The sequence below is a fragment of the Orycteropus afer genome, unplaced genomic scaffold, assembly GCF_000298275.1.
Source record: "Orycteropus afer afer isolate SDZICR_OR568_19922 unplaced genomic scaffold, OryAfe1.0 scaffold00200, whole genome shotgun sequence".
Taxonomy (NCBI): domain Eukaryota; kingdom Metazoa; phylum Chordata; class Mammalia; order Tubulidentata; family Orycteropodidae; genus Orycteropus; species Orycteropus afer.
Genome location: NW_006921787.1, coordinates 4,268,058 through 4,288,722, shown reverse-complemented (window position 1 = coordinate 4,288,722; position 20,665 = coordinate 4,268,058).

Sequence of the window (20,665 nt, the reverse complement as noted above, 5' to 3'; positions counted from 1 at the left end):
CTCTGCTACTGCCATTTCTCATGAGGATTTCTTGGTTCTGCTGCTGCCATCTCTCATGCCGCATACTGGAGTCTTTCTTCCAGGGTCTAGGGTCAAGGACAAACTCCACTCCTATTTACACATTTTAGGTATCTGTCAAAGCAGCAACACACTCTCCCAGTACCATATTCTGTTGTGGTTATCTAGTACCACTCTGGCAGGTCAACTTGGCACCTGTACAGATCTTCATTGGGATCAGATGAGAAGTCTGAGTTCAAAGTGCTAGGATCTAGGGGCTGGGTGAAAGCCCCTCAACTGTGGGCTTCAGCAGCTGACTCCTGATCTTAGCTCACTAAAGCTGGTGGCTTTTCTTCACTCAGACAACTGCTGGCTGCTGAGGCTGACAAGTCCAAGGTTGACAAGTAAAAAGGAGCAATCCCAATGTTATCAAACAATATGGCATGCCAGTAATTAAAGTCCAGCAGAAGTCCCAAGATTGGCAGGGCATGGTAGGCTGTTGAACAACAACTTGGCTACATGCAAGTTTCAAGTGTTCCAAAAGCTAGAGACCTTCTTCAAGTTGCTTCTCATATAGTAGGAACAGCCCACATCTCCAGAACAGTGACTCAGCTGCTCCAGTGGATTCCACCATGGAATTGACTGCCAATCTCACCATGGGGAATAACTACATCCAGTTGCTCAGCTGTTCAACCTGGTCCAGGCAAATTGACATATAGCCTCCACTATCACAGATACCATGCTTGGTAAAGTAGAGGGTCAGCAAAAAGGAACAAGGTCCTCAACAAGATTGACTGACACAGTGGCTGCAATGATTATTATTATTGTTGTTATGTGCTGTCAAGTTGGACCCAACTCATAGTGACCCCTCCTTGGGTTGCCGAGGCAGTATCACTATGGAAGTAGATTGCCCCATCTTCCTTCTGAGGAGTGGCTGGTGGGTTTGGACTGCCAGCCTTCTGGTTAGCAGTCAAGTGCCTTAGGCACTACACTACAAGAGCTTCTGCTGTGATGATGGGTTCAGATAATTCAAGGAATGTGAGGCTGACTCAGGACTGGGCAGAGTTTTGTTTTGTGTTCTATAGGGTCATTATGAGTTGGGGCTGACTAGATGGCACCTACCAAGAACAACAACAACAACAACAAGGAAAACCAGTTAATATTACTATTATTCAAACTTATGCACTAACCACTTAAGCCAAAAAATGAAGAAATTGAAGATTTTTACCACCTTCTGCAATCTGAAATTGACTAAACATGCAATCAAGATGTGTCACCAATTACTGGTGATTGGAATTAGAAAGTTGGAAACAAAGAAGAATCATCAGTAGTTGGGAATTATGGGCATGGTGATAGAAATGACACCAGAGATTACATGATAGAACTTTGCAGGACCAATGACTTATGCATTTCAAATACTTTTTTTTTTTTTTCCAACAGCATAAATGATGGCTATATACGTGGACATCTCCAGATGCAATACACAGGAAGCAGATCACTTCCATCTGTGTAAAGAGAGATTGGAAAGCTTAATATCTTTAGCCAAACCAGGACCAGAACCAACTATGGAACACACCATCAATTCCTTGTTTGCAAGTTCAAGTTGAAGCTGAAGAAAATTAAAATGAGTCCCTGGGAGCCAAAATCTGACTCTGATTATATCCCACCTGAATTTAGAGATGATTTGAAGAATATCTTTGACATATTGAATACCATTTCAACATCTATCTATTTTTAATTTTCATCTTGAGAAAAGATAAAAAGAGTCCAGGTGATGCTGTGATTAAGCAATTAGCTTCTAACAAAATGGTGGTTTAAACCCACTAGTAGGAATTTAGGAGAAAGCAGTATGCTTCTGTTAATAATAGAGCCTTGGAAACCCTAGGGACAATTGTAATATGTCATATAGGGTAGCTATGAGTTGAAATTGACTCAACAGCAATGGAATGAAAGATGGAGAAATTAGTATATTTGTACTTAAATTCTCTCCCTTTTGCCTCACTTCCATTTTAGTGTTACTGTGTCAGATTTTTTTAGAAGTTGGAATGCTCTGCATTATTTTTATTTGTAGATATAATCTACTTCAGGAGAGTTTTCTTCTGTTATATTTTCAATTGTTTTTAACTTCATTTCTGTCCCATTGCTATAATTTAATTTTGAGAAAATACAGTAAAGAAATGATCTTCTTTGTCTTCCAAACTTTTATTATTTTTTATAATTATGATTACCTGTATTAATTATCTATGTAGTTAGAAATACTACAAGTAGATGACTTTAACAAACATAAATTTATTTTCTTACCATCTAGTAAGCTAGAAAGGAGCTCTGGTGGTGTAGTGAATAAGACATTTGGCTGCTACCCAGAAGGTCAATGGTTCAAACCCACCAGATTCTCTGAGGGAGGAAAATGAGGCAATCTACTTTTGTAAAATGTTACAGCTTTGGAAACCCAGTGGGGGTTGCTCTGATTTAGAATCCACTCAATGGCAATAGTTTTTTTTTTTTTCTTTTTCTTTTTCTTTTTTTATGTGTTATTGTTGTTATATGCCTTCGAGTCGGACCCGACTCATAGCGACCCCTCTTTGGGTTTCCGAGGTGATATCACTACTGAAGTAGGTTGCCCCTTCTTCCTTCTGAGGAGTGGCTGGTGGATTTGAACGGCTAGCCTTCTGTTTAGCAGTCAAGTGCCTTAGGCACTATGCTACCAGAGCTCCTTTTTTTAAAAAAAATACTAGGCTAGAAATCTGAATTCAGGTTGTCAGTCATAGGAAAGGTTTTCTGTGTCTGTGAGTTCTGGAGAAAGGTCCTTGTATTTCAGTTTCTGTTTCCTGGTTCCTTGTAGATCTCCTCTTGTCTTAGAATATATCTTACCCATCTGTCTTGGTAGCTTACATTTTCTCTGTATTATATCTCAAAAGAGAGTTACTCAAGATACACTCTACATTATCTTACCTCATTAACAAAAACTACCGATTCCCAAATGGGATTATAGCCACAGGCATAGAGGTTAGAATTTATGGTACACATTTTTGGGTACATACTTCAATCCATGTTGTTTTTGTTAGGTGCCATCGAGTCATCTCTGACTCATAGTGACTCTATGTACAGCAGAATAAAACACTCCCCAGTCCTGTGCCAGCCCCATGATCTTTGCTATACCTGAGCCCATCATTGTAGCCACTGTGTCCATCTATCTTATTGAGGGTCTTCCCCTTTTTCATTGACCCTTCACTTTACCAAGCATGATATCTTTTTCCAGGGAATGATCCCTTCTTACAACATGACCAAAGTAGCTGAGACAGTCTGCCATTTTCGGTTCCAAGGCGTATTCTGGCTGCTTCAAGGACAGAGTTGTTAATTTTTTTAGCAGTCCCTCGTACTTTCAACATTCTTCCCCAATACTACAACTCAAAATTATCAACTCTTCTTCAATCTTCCATATTTATTGTCCAGCTTCCACATGCATATGAGGTGATAGAAAGCTAGAAGTTTAAACCCCCCAGCCACTCCTTGGAAGGAAGATTGGGCAATATACTTCTGTAGTGATACTGCCTCAGATACCCAAGGGGGGGTCGCTATGAGTCATGTCTGACTCCACTGCAGTGAGTTTGGTTTTGGTTTGGTGTCAGGAGCACCTTAGTCTTCAAAGCATTATCTTTGCTCCTCAGCACTTGAAAGAGGTCATTTGCAGCCAGTCCAGTGCTATACGATGATTCGTCCAGTGCTATACGATGGCTAATATCCTGACTGCTGTTTCCACTGATGTTGATTGCTGAACCAAGTAAAAAGAAGTCTTTGACAATTTCATACTTTTCTCCATTTATTGGTCCAGTTGTGAGAATTTTTGTTTTCTTTATATTGAGGTGTAATTTATACTGCAGACTGTAGTCTTCAATCTCATCAGTAAGTGCTTCAAGTCATCCTAACTTTCAGCAAGCAAAGTTGTGTTGTCAGCACATCACAGATTATTAATGAGTCTTCTTCCTATCCTGATGCCACATTCTTCTTCAGATAATCCAGCTTCTTGAATTATTTGCTCAGCATACAGATTGAAGAAGTATGGTGAAAGGATATAACCTTGACACACTCACTTCTTGATTTTAAGTCATGCAGTGTCCCCCTTGTTCTGTTCAAATGACAGCTTCCTGTTCTACACACAGATTCCTCATGAGTACAGTTAAGTGTCCTGGAATTCTCATTCTTCTCAATGTTATCCATGATTTCTTATGATCCACACATTGTATGCTTTTGCATAGTCAATAAAACACAAGTAAACACCTTCTGGTATTCTTTGCTTGCAGCCAAGACCCATCTGACATCATCAAAGATATCTCTTGTTCCACGTCCTCTTCTGAATCCAACTTGCAATTCTTGAAGTTCTCTGTCAATATACTGCTGCAACTGTTTTTGAATTATCTTCAGTAAAATTTTACTTGAATGCCATATTAATGATATTGCTTGATAATTTCCACATTCTGTGGGATCACCTTTCTTTGGAATGGGTACAAATATGGATCTTTTCCAGTCAGTTGCCCAGGTAATTGTCTTCCATGTCTCTTGGCATAGCTGAGTCCGTGCCTCCAGTGTGGCATTCATTTGTTGAAAAATCTCAGTGGATATTAAATCAATTCCTGGAGTTTTTTTTTTTTTTTTTTCCCCACTTCCTTCAGTGCATCCTTGACTTTGATTCTTTATCATATGCCACCTCCTGAAATGGATGAACATCAACCAATTCTTTTCGGTAGTGACACTGTGTAATCCTTCCATCTTCTTTTGATATTTCCTGCATCATTCAATACATTTCTCATAGAATCTTTCAATATTGCAACTCGAGGCTTAAATTTATTCTTCAGTTCTTTCAGCTTGAGAAATGCTGAATGTGTTCATCCCTTTTGGTTTTCTAACTCTAGGTCTTTGCACATTTCATTATAATATTTGGATTTATCTTCTCGAGCTGCTCTTTGAAATCTTCTGTTCAGCTCTTGTCATTTCTTCCATTTGTTTTAACCACTGTTCATTCAAGGGCAAGTTTCAAAGTCTCCTCTGACATCCATTTTGTTCTGTTCCTGTCTTTTTAATGACCTTTTTCTTTCTTCATCGATGATGTTCTTGATGTCATACTACAATTCTTCTGGTTTTCAGTCATTAGTGTTCAATGGATCAAATATATTCTTTAGATAGTCTCCAAATTCAGGAGAGATGTATTCAAGGTCATATTTTGCCTCTCATGGTCTTATTTTAATTGTCTTCAACTTCAAGTGGAACTTGCATATGAGTAGTTGATGGTCTGTTTCACAATCAGCTCCTGGCCTTGTTTTGGCTGAAGATAGTAAGCTTCTCCATCAGCTCTTGCCACAGATGTAGTCAATCTGATTCCTGTGTACTCCATCTGGAGAAGTCCATGTGTAGAGCTGCCATTTTTGTTGTTGAAAAAAGGTTACAATGAATAAGTCATTGGTGTTGCAAAATTCTGTCATGTGATCTCCAGTGTTATTTCTATCATCAAGACTAAATTTTCCAACTACCATAATATTACCTATTACTAATTATCTATTTATATGTAATTAGTTCAGATTCCTGCAGCTTGTCAACCCCATATTTTTTTTTCTGTATTTATTACTAGATGTAGTTTAATGTTCCTCTGTTTTTAGATTGTGCTTCAATTTGATCCTAATTCTTCCAGATCATTTTTAATATTCATTTTTGTATGATGAATTTGAATCTTATACATATTTTAAATTTTCTTTTATTTGACAGAGAGCCATTTTCCTTAACTTTTACTTTTCATAATTCCTCTTCTGTTTATTTGGGTCTTTGGACAGAATTTTACATCTGAGTTTTCCTTATAAATTGTTTTCATTTTAATGCATCTGTCTTTCTATCTGACTGTCTATCTATCTATCTATTGATAGAAGTTGTTTTTCAATGTCTTTGCAAAGGTTGAGTGGATTTAACTTTGTGCCTATTATTTTTGCAAAGACAGATCTAGTAGTTGATGTATACTCTGTAAGAGATTGAAAGAATCACAATAAGACACAGTCAATGACTTTGATTTGAGGTTTTATCAAACAATTCTTTATGAAGTATTAATAATCATTAAAAAGAAATAATAACTCCCTAAGTATTTAGCATTCAACAGTTGATAAATCTTGCAATAAACCCCTTAAGCAAGAGACTGATATCTTCACATTTTTTGCATATATCCCCCCTTTACCTTGATAGACTTATAATAATTTCCCAAGACTTAAGGCCAGGGTTTAAAAACCCAGAACATTTTAGAGAACCTGCAGTGTAGTAAATTATATAGCATTGTTTTTCTAGTCACATGTCTTTGAAAACTCCATGGTGGAATTTGCTATGAGCAACTGAATAGCTCCTAATTGTTCAAGTTATCCACCTAGGGTATTTCTGTTGAGAGTGGCACAAAACAATCTTCTGGGAAGTTCTCCCTCTCTCAGGTGTGTAGAATTCTGATGTTGGGATTGGTTAGTTTGGCCACTCTGCCAAGATCTAAAGGAGCTCTCCTAGAGGCAGAAGGGGTCTCTCTGACTGCTGGCTGAGAAAGATGTGCTGTTGTAAGAAATAAGCTCCTGAGAAACATACATTTGCTGAGAGAGAGACATGAGAGAGAAAGATGCAAGAGACACATGCTGCTGAGAGAGAGACATGCACTGCTGAGAGAGAAACTGCCGGTTGCTAAGAGAGATGGCCAGCTGTGAGAGACTGAGTGCATTTCTGAAATTGAATTGTAGCCTGTCCATTCCCTAATCAACCCCATAATCTGTGAGTTCTATGGGGGCCACTGCAGTAAATTATAAAACTTAGTGGGTGCTGTGGGAGGAATGGCTGGTGTCAGGGTTTGTGAAAGGGCTGGAGGGAGGCAGCATATCTGGCCTCACAGGAATACACCTTGGGCTACTGATGATGATTGTCTTTCTCTTGTGGGGTTAGAGGAGGTCAGAAGATCTGGCTTCCCTTCTCCTTTGGCAGACCCTGTGTTTAGATGTGTAGTGATAATTCTCAATCACCTTTCTTTTCCTCCACTTTATTGTTGCGTAAAAAGGATAGTGGTTTATCCAGTAACATAATCACTCCACAGGGCCTACCTGTCTTTCTGTGGTTTAATCTGCCAGGAGCAGAGAATCTCCATTTTTTGGGATTTGGATTAGAAAGTCTGAATATTGTGTAGAAAATGTCAGGAAGACAATGTGCTCAGGGCTTGGTGAGTCTGCCTTTTAATCTAGTGTTATGAAGTTACCAAAGCAAGGCATAAACCATAAACATTTCTTGCTTCTCCAGAAAGTACCACTAGACACTGGAGTAAGAAGAGCTCTAGTCTTAGAGACAGACCTCTCTAAGGCCAAATTATCTCTTCTATAATTTTACTAAGGAGCTGCATGAGCTCAGGGAAGCAATTAAAATACTTTGACCTCAGTTTTTGCCTATGAAAAGGGGTAATGACTTTTCTATCTCTTAGGGTTGTTGAAATGGTGAAATAATGCAACAATGAAGGTAAGTGGTATGTAGGATGGGGAATGAAATTGGAGAGACTGGACAGAGAAGAATAGACTATTGTAGCAATTAGTCAGAGCATTTCAAAAACTCAACACTTGGTTGCTTCATTGGTTCAAAATCAGGTTGATAGGTCCCTGATTGACCTTAAATTCTACCAATATTGTCAGGGTGCTAATTCACTGTACATACACAAACTGTCTTTGTTTTTGATATATTATCATTAAGATGTCTAAGAGATATCCAAGTGGAGATGTCTAATATGGTTGTTAGGTGTCATTAAGTTGGATCCACCTCACAGCTGCCCTATGCACAACAGAATGAAACTGCCAGGTCTTGCACCATCCTCACAATTGTTACCATGCTAAAGACAATTGTCACAGCCAGTGCGTCATTCTGTCTCATTGAGAATCTTCCCTTTTTTCACTGACTCTCTAGCAAACATGATCTTTTGCTCCAGGATTGGTCACTTCTGACAACATGACCAAAGTAGTCTGGGTATTCTGTTTTCTAAGGAGCATTCCAGCTGCACTTCCTCCAAGACAGATTTGTTCATTCTTCTAGAAGTTCACGGACTATTCAATATTCTTCACCAACATCACAACTTAAATGCATCAATTATTCTGGAGTCTTCTTTTATGCATTGCCAATTCTCACATGCCTATGAAGCTATTGGAAATACCATGGGCTAGGTTAGGCACATCCTAGTCATCAAAGTGGTCTCTTTGCTCCTTAACATTTTAAAGTGGTCTTTTTCAGCAGATTTTCCCAAAGGAATATGCCATTTGATTTGACTCCTGCTCCATGGGCACTGATTGAGGATCCAAGTGAAATGAAATCCTTGATATCTTCAATTCCCATCCTTCACAATGTTATCCATAATTTGTTGATTCACTCAGTCAAATGCCTTTACATAATCAGATAAAGGTCTTTCTGGTATTCCTTTCTTTTAGCCAAGATCCATCTTACATCAGAAATTATATTCCTCTTTCCATATCCTGTTTGTGAATCTGGTTTGAATTCATGGCAGTACTCTGTCAGTATACTGCTGCAACCACGTTTGAAATATCTTCAGCAAAATTTTAATTGCATGTGATATTAAATATATTGTGGTATAAATATGGGTCTCTTCCAGTCAATTGACCAGTTAGCTGTCTTCCAGATTTCTTGACATAAATGATTGAGCACCTCCAGTGCTGTATCCACTTGCTGAAACATCTCAATGTGTATCTTGTCAATTCCTGGAACCTTGTTATTAGCCAAATATTTTAGTAGAATTTAGATTTCTTCCTTCAACCCCATTTGTTCTTGATCATAAGCTACCTCCTGAAATGGATGAATGTAGACTATTTTTTTTTTTTTTTTGTATGTAGTGACTTTGTGCATTCCTTCCATCTTCTTTTAATGCTTCCTGCATCTTTCAATATTTTTTTCCATAGAATCCTTCAGTATTGTAGCTTGAGGCTTGATTTTTTTTCTTCAGTTCTTTCAACTTGAGAAATTCTCAGTGTATTCTTCCCTTTTGATTTTCTAATTTCATGTCTTTGAACATTCCGTTATAAAATTTTACTTTATCTTCTTAACTTGCCCTTTGAATTCTTCTGTTCAGTTCTTTTACTTCATCATTCTTCTATTCACTAGCTACTCTCTGATCAAAAGCAAGTTTCAAAGTCTCTTTTGGTATTCCTGTTGCTATTTTCTTCCTTTCCTATCTTTTCAATGACCTTTTGTTTTCTTCCTGTATGATGTCCTTGATGCAATCCCACCACTCATCTTATTTTTGATTATTGGTGTGCAATGTATCAAATCTTTTCTTCTGATAGTCTCTAAATTCAGGTGGGATACATTCAAGGTCATATTTTGGCTCTTGTAGATTTGTTTTACTTTACTTCTGCTTCAAGATAAACTTGTATATGAGCAATTGATGGTCTGTTTCACAATTGGCTACTGGACTTCAGCTACTGATGATACTGAACTTCTCCATTATCTCTTTCCACATATGTAGACAATTTCATTCCTGTGTATTCCTTGTGGTGAGGTCTCTATGTAAGTATGCCATTTATTGTGCTGCAAAAAGGTATTTGTATGAATAACTCATTGGTCTTTCAAAATTCTACCATGTGTTCTCTGACATCATTTCTATCATCAAAGCCATATTTTCCAACTAGTAATGCTTCTTTTTGGCTCTAACTTTGACATTCCAATCATCTGTAATTATCAATGTATCATAATTGCATGTTCAATCAAGTTCAGATTGCAAAAGTTGATAAAAAATCTTCATTTTCTTCATCTTTGCCTTTAGTGGTTGATGCATAAATTTGAATTATAATAGTATTAAATGGTCTTCCTTGTAAGAAGATTTAGATGTCATCTATATAAGTTATAGATATTATCTTATCTCTGAAAACACTGTACTTAAGATCTTGAAATTTTCTTTTTCATCAATGGATATTGATCTTTATGAATCCATTTCACTTTTTACAACTTCTAATTTTCCTAGATTCATATTTCATACATTCCATGTTCTGATTATTAATGTATATTTGCAGATGTTTCTTCTTATTTTGAGTCATGCCATATCACCTAATTAAGGTCCAGAAATCTGTACTCTATCGACATCATGATGGTCAACTCTACTTTGAGGAGATAGCTCTTCCCCAGGAATTTCTGAGTGCATTCCAACCTGAGGGACTCATCTTCTGACAATATATTTGACAATGTTTCATTGTTATTCTTAAGGTTTTCAGTGGCCAGTGTTTTCAGAAGTAAACTGTGATATATCCTTCTTTCTATTTTTTTTTTTCTTATTCTGGAAGTTCTGCTGAAATTTGTCAACATGGGTGACCCTACTGGTATTTGAAATACTGATAACATATCTTCCAGCATTACAAGAACATGATAGGTAGCTGGTGGTAAGAACTAATAATCTGAAGTTTAGGAAAGAGATAGAGTTATGCAATATTGAATCAGGGAGAAATTAGTTTAAAGCAGTGATTTAAAGCCTAAATTGTGGAATTACAATCAGTGTGAACATAGACATATTGTTGTTGTTGTTAGGGGCCTTCGAGTAGTTTCCAACTCATAGCGACCCCATGCACAGTAGAACAAAACACTACCTGATCCTGCCTCACATCCATGATCCTTGCTATACTTGAGCCTTCATCACAGCCACTGTGTCAAGCCATCACCTCTTCCGTTGACCCTCCACCTTACCAAGCTTGGCATATTTCTCCAGCAAACGGTCCCTTCTGACAATATGACCAAAATACGTGAGATGAAGTCTGGCCATTCTCACTTCCAAGGAGCATTTCAGCTGCACTTCCTTCAGGAAAGATCTGTTAGTTCTTTTATCAGTCCATGGTTCTTTCAGCATTCTTCACCAGCACCACAACTCAAAATATCAACTCTTCTTTGGTCTTCCTTATTCATTGTCCAGTTTTCACATGCATATGAGGTGATGGAAATATCATGGCTTGTGTCAGGTGCACCTTGGTCCTCAGGGAGACATCCTTGCTCCTTAGCACTTGAAAGAGTTCCTTCCCTGTTTACCTGCCCAGTGCTACACATCATCTAATGTCCTGACTGTTGCTTCCATTGGCGTCGATTGTAGAACCAAGCAACGTGAATTCTTTAACAACATCAATCTTTTCACCATTTATCATGATGCTGCTTATTGGTCCAGTTGTAAGGATTTTTGTTTTCTTTATACTGAGATGCAATCACACTGCAAACTGTATTCTTCAATCTTCATCTGTTAATGCCTCAAGTCATTCTCACTTTCGCAAGCAAAGTTGTATCATCAGCATATCTTAGGCTGTTAATGATTCTTCCTCCAATCCTGATGCCATGTTTTTTCTCATATAGTCCAATTCTCTGATTATTTGCTCAATGTATAGATTGAATAAGTATGGGGAAAGGATACAACACTGACACACTCCTTTCTTGATTTTAAACCATGTAGTGTCCCCTTGTTCCATTCGAACGACAGCCTCCTGGTCAATGTATAGGTTCCTCATGAGCACAATCAAGTGTTCGGGAATTCCCATTCTTCTCAATGTTATCCATAATTTGTCATGATCCACACAATCAAATGCTTTTGCATAGTCAATAAAATACAAGTAAACATCTTTCTGGTATTCTTTGCCTTGAGCCAAGATCCATCTGACAGCACCTATGATATCCCTTGTTCCACGTCCTCTTCTGAATCTAGCTTGCACCTCTGGAAGTTCTCTGTCAATGTACTGTTGCAACTGTTTTTTAATTATCTTTAGTAAGATCATACTTGCATGTGATATTAATGATATTGTTCAATAATTTCCACATTCTGTGAGATCACCTTTCTTTGGAATGGGTATGAATGTGGATCTCTTCCAGTCACTTGGCCAGGTAGCTGTCTTCCAATTCTCTCGGCATAACTTAGTGAGTGCCTCCAGTGCAGCATTCATTTGTTGAAATATCTCAATGGGTATTCTGTCAATTCCTGGAGCTTTGTTCTTCACCAATTCCTTCATTGAAGCTTTGACTTCATCCTTTAATACCATTGGTACTAGATCATATGCCACCTCCTGAACTGGATGAAGATAGATCAGATCTTTTTGGTACAGTGACTCTGTGTATTCCTGCCATCTTATCTTGATGTTTCCTGCATCATTCAATATTTCCCCTATAGAATCTTTCAATATTGCAACTCGAGACATTTTTTTTCCTCAATTCTTTTAGCTTGAAAAATGCTGAACATGTTCTTCCTTTTTGGTTTTCTAACTCCAGGTCTTTGCACATTTCATTACAGTAATTGCCTTTGTCTTCTTGAGCTGGTCTTTGAAATCTTTGGTTCAATTCTTTTATCTTGTCATTTCTTCCATTTACTTTAGCTACTCTCTGCTCAAGGGCAAGATTCAGAGTGTCTTCTATCATCCATTTGTGTCTTCTCTTCTTTTGTTGTCTTTTTAGTGACCTCTTTCTTTCGTCATGGATGGTGTTCTTTATATCATCCCACAATTCCTCTAGCTTTTGGTCATTGGTGTTCAATGCATCAAATCTATTCTTTAGATGATCTCTATATTCAGGAGGGAGATATTCAAGATCATATTTTGGCTCTCTTGAACTTTTTAAAATTGTTTTTAACTTCAAGTTGAACTTGCATGTGAGCAGGTGATGGTCTGTTACACAATTAGCTCCTGGCCTGGTTTTGGCTGAAGATATTGAACTTTTCTTTAACCTCTTGCCACAGATGTAGTCAATCTGAGTCCCGTGTGTTCCATCTGTTGAAGTCCATGTGTACAGCCACAATTTGTGTTGTTGAAAAAAAGGTGTTCGCAGTGAATAAGTCATTGGTCTTGCAAAATTCTACCATGCATGTTCCAGTATTACTTCTGTCACCAAGGCCAAATTTTCAACTACTGGTGATTCTTCTTTGTGTCCAACTTTTGCATTCCAGTCAACAGTGATAATTAACACATCCTGATTGCATGTTTGGTCAATTTCAGACTGCAGAAGTTGATAAATATCTTCAATTTCCTCATCTTTGGTTTTGGTGGTTGGTGCACAAATTTTAATAATAGCCATATTAATGGGTCTTCCTTGTAGGCATATGGAATTATCCTATCACTGACAGCATTGTACTTCAGGACAGATCTTGAAACATCCTTTGTGACGATGATTGCCAGGCCATTCCTCTTTATACTGTCATTCCTGGCATAGTAGATCATATGCTTTTCTGATTAAAATGGCCAAAAACAGTTCATTCCAGGTCACTAATGCCTAGGATATCAATCTTTATGCATTCCATTTCATCTTTGACAACTTCCAATTTTCCTAGATTTATACTTTGTACATTCCATTTCATGTTTGACAACTTCCAATTTTCCTAGATTTATACTTTTTACATTCATTGTTCCAATTATTAATGGATGTTTGCCACTGTTTCTCCTCTATTTGAGTGGTGTCATGTCAGCAAATAGAGGTCTCAAAAGCTTTATCTTATCCATACGAGTAAGGCTGGTTTTACTCTGATAATTCAGCTCTTGTCCAGTCCTATTTTGCGAGCTTTCTAAGCTAAGTGACTTATCTTCCTTCTCTGTATTGGACAATGTTTCCAGACTATTCATAAAGTTGCATAGTAATGTATCAGACAGTGTTTCTCTGCTATTAATAAGGTTTCCCCTGACCAATTCTTTGAGACGTGGATGACCTCTTCCTTCTTCCTAGTTTGTCTCATTCTGCAAGCTGGGCTGATACCTGTGCACCATATGCATGGCGCTGGATTTGAAACACCAGTGGCACAGCCTCAAGACTCACAGCAACACATCACCATATTAGGACAAACTGACAGACAATTTTGTCTGCCTTAGCTGTTGGAAACCTCTCCAACTACCCTTACCTGGATCCCTGTGGCTGACTCCTCACTCTGACCTGGTCCCCTTTGCCTTTTCTGTCCTTTCCCTGCTTTCCTGTCTTGCTGATTGTGGGGCATGGTCTGGGTTCCCTCTCCTCACCTGGATCCCTGTGGCTCACTCCTTTAGCATGCACATAGAAGAGGAGAAAACAATAAAAAAAACCCTTAGGATACTACACTCTTTAAGAAAGAAGAAATAAAGGATCTAATAAAAAAAATTAAGAAAGAGTGGCCAATGAGTAGGAAGAAAACCAAGATCATGTGTTATCCCCAAAGCCAAGTGAAAATGTGTTTCACAAATTTATGATTTTCTGTGTCAAGTATTGGTTAAAGGTACAGTAAAATAGAAACTAAATATTGATAATTGGACTTGTTAACATATACTTTTCACCAGTGACCTTGGACAAAGTTCTTTTGCATTTGGAATTTTAAAGTCAAATCTCAATTGGCTTAAATTCAAGAGGGAAGTGGTGGTGAGGAATTTGAGACAATGAATAGAGACAGCATTGTATAGATTTTTTTTTTTTTTGGAAAGAGTATAAAAGAAATAGGGTGGTGGTTTAAGGTATGTGATTTTTTCAATAGTGAGAGTGTTTTTAGGGGAACAAACCAGAACAAATAGGAAAATTGGTGACTCAGGAAAGGAACAGAAAACAAGAATCCATGTCTGAGTAGAAGAGCTGAGAAAGGAATTGGCTGTTTTGAAAAGGGACATGGAGAATGGATTCCATGTAATGAGAGGAAGTTTTAGTAAACAGGTGTGAACTTATGGATGGGCCTCCTATTATGATTTTCTGTTTTCTCAGTTAAATGAAAAGCAAGTTCATCAGATTTGCCAGAAGAAGGGTGTTAGCACTTGAAGAGAGAAAAGAATTGAAATAGATATTTAGAAGATGATAACTTATTAGAAAAAAATAGAATTGTCAGATAGTGAAGACCCATGTGAGTTTTGTGGAGACAAATACAAAATAAGACCTATCAGTGGAGTTGCATATTTCTCTGTAACTGTTTTCAGATATTTTGATTGCTTGAGAATAAGCAGATTTACACTTAATAAGGACTACAGTATGACCACTTGTCTGTCACTTTGTGGTATTGTGGTGGCTTACATGTTGCTGTGATACTGGAAGCTATGTCACTGGTATTTCAAATGCCAGAAGGATCAAGTATAATGCATAGGTTTCAGCAGAGGTTCCAAACTAAGATGGACTAGGAAGAAATACATGACAACACACTTCTGAAAGAATTAGCCACTGAAGAACGTATGAATAGCAATGAAATATCATCTCATAGAGTGCCAGAAGATGAGCACCTCAGGTTGAAAGACTCTCAAAATATGTCTGGGTATGAGCTGCCTTCTCAAAGTAAAGTCGACCTTAATGACCAGAATAGAGTAAAGTTTTGGTCATCTTCATTTGCTAATGTGGTTTCTGCTCAAAATAAGAAGAAACAGCTGCAAGCATGCATTAATAATCAGAACATGGAATATGTGAAATATAAATCTGGGAAAAGTGAAAATAATAAATAAAGAAATGAAACACATAAAGACTGATATCTTAGTGACTAGAGAGCAGAAATGGACTGGTATTGACCATATTGATACAGATTGTGATATGATATATTATGCTAGAAATGACCAACTGATGAGGAATCACATCATATTCATCATCTAAAATGACATTACAGGATCTACCCTGAAGTATAATGCTATCAGTGAAAGGATAATATCCATATGCCTACAAGACAGATCAGTTAATATGACTGTTATTCAAATTTACACACCAACCATTAAAGTAAAAAATGAAGAAATTGAAGATTTTTACCCACTTCTGCAGTCTGAAATTGATAAAACATGCAATCGATATATATTGATAATTACAGGTGATTGGAGTTTGAAAGTTGGAATTAAAGAAGATGCATCTATAGTTGCAAAAGATGGCTTTGGTGACAGAAATGATGCCAGAGATGACATGATATTATCCTGTAAGACCAATGACTTATTTATTCCAAATAATTTTTCAACAGAATAAAATAATAAACAGTGACTATAACCATGGAGCTTGTCAAGTAGAATACACAGTAATCAAATTCCCTACATATGTAAGATAAAACAATGGAGAAGCAAAATATCATCCATCAGTCAGAAGAAGGTCGGGGCAGACTGTGGAACAGAAAATAAATTGCTCATATTCAAGTTAAGATGAAATTGAAGACAATTTAAACAAATTCATGAGAGCCAAAACATCATCTCGATTATATCCCATTTGAATTTTGAGACCAGATGAAAAATAAAGTTGCTTCATTGAACACCAATTACTGAAGACTAGAAGAGTTATGAAAAGACATCAAAGACACCATACATGAATAAAGAAAAAAGTTCATTAAAAAGATAGGAAAGAGAGAAAAGACCTAAAAGGATGTAAGAATAGACTTGGAAACTTGCTGTTGATCAGAGAGTAGTCAAAGTGAATGGAAGAAATTGAGACATAAAAAAACTGAACAGAAGATTTCAAAGGGCAGCTTGAGAAGATAAAGCTAAATATTGTAATGAAATATGAAAGGAGCTATCTCTGGTAGCGTAGTGCCTAAGCCACTTGACTGCTAACCAGAAGGCTGGTGGTTCAAACCCACCAGCCACTCCTCAGAAGGAAGATGGGGCAATCTACTTCTGTAGTGATACTGCCTCGGAAACCCAAAGAGGGGTCGCTATGAGTCGGGTCTGACATGATGGCACATAACAACAACATCATCATAAAATAAAAAAAGACGACCATGATAAGCATGTCTCAAGCTAAAAGAAGTGAAGAAGAAATTCAAGCCTTGAGTTGCAATTCTGAAGGATTCTTTGGGTGAAATATTGAATGACACAGGAAGCATCAAAGAAGATGAAAGGAATAAAGACAGCCACAGTCTCAAAAATAATTGATCAATGTGCAGCCATTTCAGTATGTAGCATACGATTAAGAACCAATGGTATTGAAGGAAGTAATCCAAGCAGCCCTGAAGTAATTGGTGAAAATAAGGATCTCAGAATTGACAGAACACCAGTGGAGGTGTTTCTACAAATGAATGCAATTCGAGAAGCACTGACACATCTGTCAAGAAATTTGGAAGACAGCTACCTGGCCAACAGCCTAGAAGAGATCTATATCTGTCCTCAATCCAAAGAAAAGTGATCCAACATAGTGTGGAAATGATCGAATGGTATCATTAATATCACATATAAGTAAAATGTTGCTGAATATAATTCAAAAACAGCTGCAGCAGTACATCAACAGGTAACTACCAGAAATTCAGGCTGGATTCAGAAGGGGACATGGAGTGAAGGATACCATTGCTGAAGTCAAATGGATCTTGGGTGAAAGCAGAGAATTCCAGAAAGATGTTTACCTCTGTTTGAATAGACTATGCAGAGACATTCAAACCTGTGCATCATAATAAATTGTGGATAACATTGTGAAGAATGGGAATTCTAGAACACTTAGTTGTGTTCTTGAGAGAAATCCATAGAATAGACCAAGAGGTTCTAACAGAAATAGAGGTTACTGCATGGTTTAAAATCAGAAAAGATGTATGACAAGCTTGTATAATTTCACCACACTTATTCAATCTGTATGCCAAGCAAAAAGTCTAAGAAGCTGGAGTATGTGAAGAAGAATGTAGAACAAGACTGGAGGAAGATTCTTTAATAATTGTCATATATCGACGGCACAACCTTGCTTGTTGAAAGTGAAGATTATTTGAAGTATTTACTGATGAAGATTAAATACTACAGCCTTCAATAGATTAGAAAATGTAACACAAAGTAAACAAAAATTCTCAAACTGGACCAATAGGCAACATCATGATAAATGGAGAAAAGATTCAAGTTGCAAATGATTTCATTTCACGAGGATCCACCATCAATGCCCATGGAAGTAACAGTAAAAGTATTAAACAATGCAATGTATTGTGTTCAGCAAATCTACTGCAAAAGACCTCTTAAAGCATTAAAGAACAAAGATATCACTTTGAAGACTAAGGTGCACTTGCACCAAGCCATGGTACTTTCAATTGTCTCATATGCATGGGGAAGTTGGAGCATGAATAAGGAAGACTGAAGGAGAATTGATGTCTTCAAATTATGGAGTTGGTAAAGAATATGAAGTGTACCATGGACTGCCAGAAGAATTAATAAATCTGTTTTGGAAGAAGTACAGGCACAATGCTCCTTAGAAGCAAGGATGGTGAGACTCTATCCCTCATACTTCAGTCATATTTTCAGAAGTGACCTTTCCCTGGAGAAATATATCATACTTGGTAATGTAGAGGGTGAGCAAAAAAGAGAAAGACCTTAAAAAAGATGGTTAGGCTCAGTGGCTGCAACAATAGGTTGAGCATAGCAACAACTAAGAGGACAGTGCAGGGCAGGGCAATACTTCATTCTGTTGTACATGGAGTACCTATGAGTCAGAACTGACTCAATGACACATAACAACAGCAACAACAATAGTTGATGAAGATTAATGAAGTTGAAAGTATGTGGAAGTGATGGTGGTCAGGTCATAAAAATGATGGACCATGATGTCAAAGTTGGATTTAAAAGATAGTAAGTATTTAAGTGAGCAGCTGCACATAGAAAACATGATTTTAAAAAAAAATACATATTTTAGGTTTGAAAGTTTCAGCAGAAGGAAAAATTGTTCAAAAGAGTATACTTGAAAATATATGACAAGATAGGAAGTTGTGGTCAAAGAAGGTGATAGTTTTACATGAGACTGGGAAGGTTATACCATTACAACATAGATTATAACTAGGGGAATGAGAAATCAAAGTTAATGGAAAACAATAAGTGGAAGATAGAAGGTCAAGGAACTAAAAAGCCTAGAGGTAAGACAAATTGTTTATATGGTTATTGACTTCATCAGGAATCATTACAGCAGTAATGATGTTACCACTAAAGACAGTAAGTCATACTCTGAAACATTTAATGGTGAGAGACAGTCAAGAAATGGGTGGTAAGCCTGAGTATCAATAGTATACAATTATTGCAGGTCTTTCAAAGGAAGAGATTGTATTAAGGGATATAAGGGGAACAATTTTGTCTGGAAGTAGATTTGAAGATTAAGAGGAAAACTCCCTATCTTCCATTCAATGTACAGAGATCAGTGTTTAATTGTTGTTACCAGTGGCAAGAGGAAGTGGAGAAAGGGAAATCATTGTTTAGAAATAGTTCAAATTCTATTAATAGTGATGGAAAATTTGCCAGTGGATATTGTTTTTATAGTTGCACAATATGATTGATGTTATTGGTATCAAAGAATTGTACATGTGAAAAATGTTGAATTGGGAAATGTTACTTATACTTTGACAACAATGTTGTTGTTGTTCGGTGCCATAGAGTCAGCTGACTCATATGACTCTAGGTACAACAGAAGGAAACACTGCCCAGTCGTGTGTCATCCTCATGATCCTTGTTATACTTGAGCCCATAGTGGCAGCCACTTTGTCAATTCATCTTGTTGAGGGTCTTCCCCTTTTTTGCTTTTCATCCGCTCTACCAAGTGTGGTAGTTAAGGTTGGATGTCTACTTGTCTGGGCTGGGCAGCTGGATGTAGTTATTCCCCATGGTGAGATTGGTAATTAATCCATGGTGAAATCTACTGGAGGAGCTGAGTAGCTGCTGTCGTGATGTGGACTGCTTCCTGTATATAAGAAGCAACTTTGAGGAAGGTGCCCAGCTTAAGGAACATTTGAACCCTGCATTTAGCAGAGTCATGTTCAAAAGTTTGCCATATTCTGCTGATCTTGGGACTTCTTCTGGACTTGAATTAGTGGCCTGCTGTGTTGTTTGGTAACATTGGGACTGTGCCTTTTTACTTCTCGACCTTGTGTTTGTCAGCCTCAGCAGCCAGCAGATGAGTGAAGAAAAACCTACAGTTTCACTGGGCTGGGAGCAGGAGGCCGAGCTGAAGCTCAAGGTTTAGGGGCTTTCACCCAACCCGTAGAGCCTGGCACTTTGAACTTGGACTTCTAGCCTCACAACCTATAAGAGAATAAACTCCTGTTTGTTAAAGCCATCCCATTTGTGGTGTTTCTGTTAAAGCAGCATGAGGTAACCTAAAAACCAAGCATGTTATTCTTCTCTGGGGAATGATGTCTTCTAACAACATGACCAATGGGAGTGAGACCAAATCTGGCCATTCTCATTTCCAAGGAGCATTTTGGCTGCTGCACTTCTTCCAGAACAGATTCGTTTTTCCTTCTGAAAGTCCATGGTATTTTCCATATTCTTTGCCAACATCACCATTGAAAAGCATCAACTCTTCTTTTGTCTTCCTTACACATTGTCCAGTTTTCACATGCATATGAGATGATTAAAAATACCATGGCTTGTGTTGGGCACACCTTAGTCTTCAAAGGGACATCTTGCTCTTCAAAACTTTAAAGAGGTCTTTTGCGACAGATTTACCCAGTGAATATGATGTCTCATTTGTTGATGGCTGCTTGCCTGGGTGTAAACTGTAGATCCAAGTAAAATGATATCTGTTAACTTCAGTCTTTTCTCCACTTAGCCTGGTGCTGCTTTTTGGTCCAGTTTTAAAGATTTTAGTTTTCTTTATGTTGTGGTGTGAGGTGTAATTTATACAGCACACTCCAGTCTTTTTTTTTTTTTTTTCAATTGTGATTTGCGTGAAAGTCTACAGAGCAAATTCACTTTCCATACAGCAGTTCACATACACTGTGCCTCATGATATCGACTACAATTTACCACAATGCAAC